This window comes from Cebus imitator, unplaced genomic scaffold, assembly GCF_001604975.1.
Source record: "Cebus imitator isolate Cc_AM_T3 unplaced genomic scaffold, Cebus_imitator-1.0 Scaffold1127, whole genome shotgun sequence".
Taxonomy (NCBI): domain Eukaryota; kingdom Metazoa; phylum Chordata; class Mammalia; order Primates; family Cebidae; genus Cebus; species Cebus imitator.
Genome location: NW_016108442.1, coordinates 25,208 through 26,441, shown reverse-complemented (window position 1 = coordinate 26,441; position 1,234 = coordinate 25,208). Strand labels below are relative to the sequence as shown.

General features: G+C 41.1%; 1 pseudogene; it reads left to right on the top strand.

Annotated features, from left to right (window-relative positions):
• The window catches only part of LOC108298838, a 9,602-nt pseudogene that overhangs the window by 1,034 nt on the left and 7,334 nt on the right, over nucleotides 1-1,234 (top strand).

Sequence of the window (1,234 nt, the reverse complement as noted above, 5' to 3'; positions counted from 1 at the left end):
GTTCTTTAATTACTGCTGTGGTAAGTGGAAATGCAGAGTAGGTTTTTGGGCCGAGGGCTAGGACTAGGAGTTTTGCAAGCTTTGTTGCCATGTGATTTTCTTTTAAAAATATTTAGCCGGGCGCTGTGGCTCACGCCTGTAATCCCAGCAGTTCGGGAGGTCGAGGAGGGTGGGTCACCTGAGGTCAGGAGTTCGAAACCAGCCTGGCCAACATGGTAAAACCCCCTCTCTACTAAAAATACAAAAACATAGCGGGGCGTGGTGACAGGCGCCTTTAATCCCAGCTACTCGGGAGGCTGAGGCAGGAGAATTGCTTGAACCTGAGAGGCGGAGGTTGCAGTGACCCGAGATCGGGCCACTACACCCCAGCCTGGGCAACAAGAGAGAAACTCTGTCTCAAAAGACAATAAAAGAAAAGAAAACAATACTTAATTTACCTGGTCTTTATGTCCTCAGGGAAAAAAACAAGAACAACTTACTCCTGGAGTCGTCTATGTGCGCCACCTGCCTAACCTACTTGAGGAAACTCAGATCTTTTCCTATTTCTACCAGTTTGGCACTGTGACACGGTTCAGATTGTCCAGAAGTAAAAGGGTAAGATATCTGTAGTTGCGTTTGATGTTTTGTTTTTCAAATGTGTATTATCTTTGACATTAAAGAGCACGTTCACTTATGTATTATTTCTTATCAGATTTCATTCCAAAAAGGAGAGTGGCTCAGGTTTAGAATCTGAAACAGCCAGAGGAGCAAAATCAATATTACTGTAAAAGTTTGTTTTTGTTTTTACATTGCTCCAAATCCTTACATTAAGTTGACAGTCCTGGTAAATGAACTTATGTATGAGGACCAGGTTTATCCATCTTCTTGTATTAGCCTTTGGTACAAGCATCCCTATAATAGCAAAGGTTTAGATAGTCAATGAAGATATGGACTCTGGAGTTGGACTGCCAAGCTTTAGGGCCAGGCTCCAGCCCTTACTAGTTAGAGTGATATGACCATAGCATGCTCAGTGTTGTGATCTGTTAAATGTGAGTAAAACTTTGCGGAAGTATTTAGTCAAAGATTAAGTGAAATAATGACTATAAAATCCTTAGAATTATTGTTTGGCACACAGCAAATGCTATATAATTACTATTGTGTCATACCTGCCTTCTAATGAGAAAAAGGTGTGTGTAGCTTGTTTCAAGAGTAGAGGAGTGACCCACTTTATTTCACTTCTTTTTTTTTTTTTTTT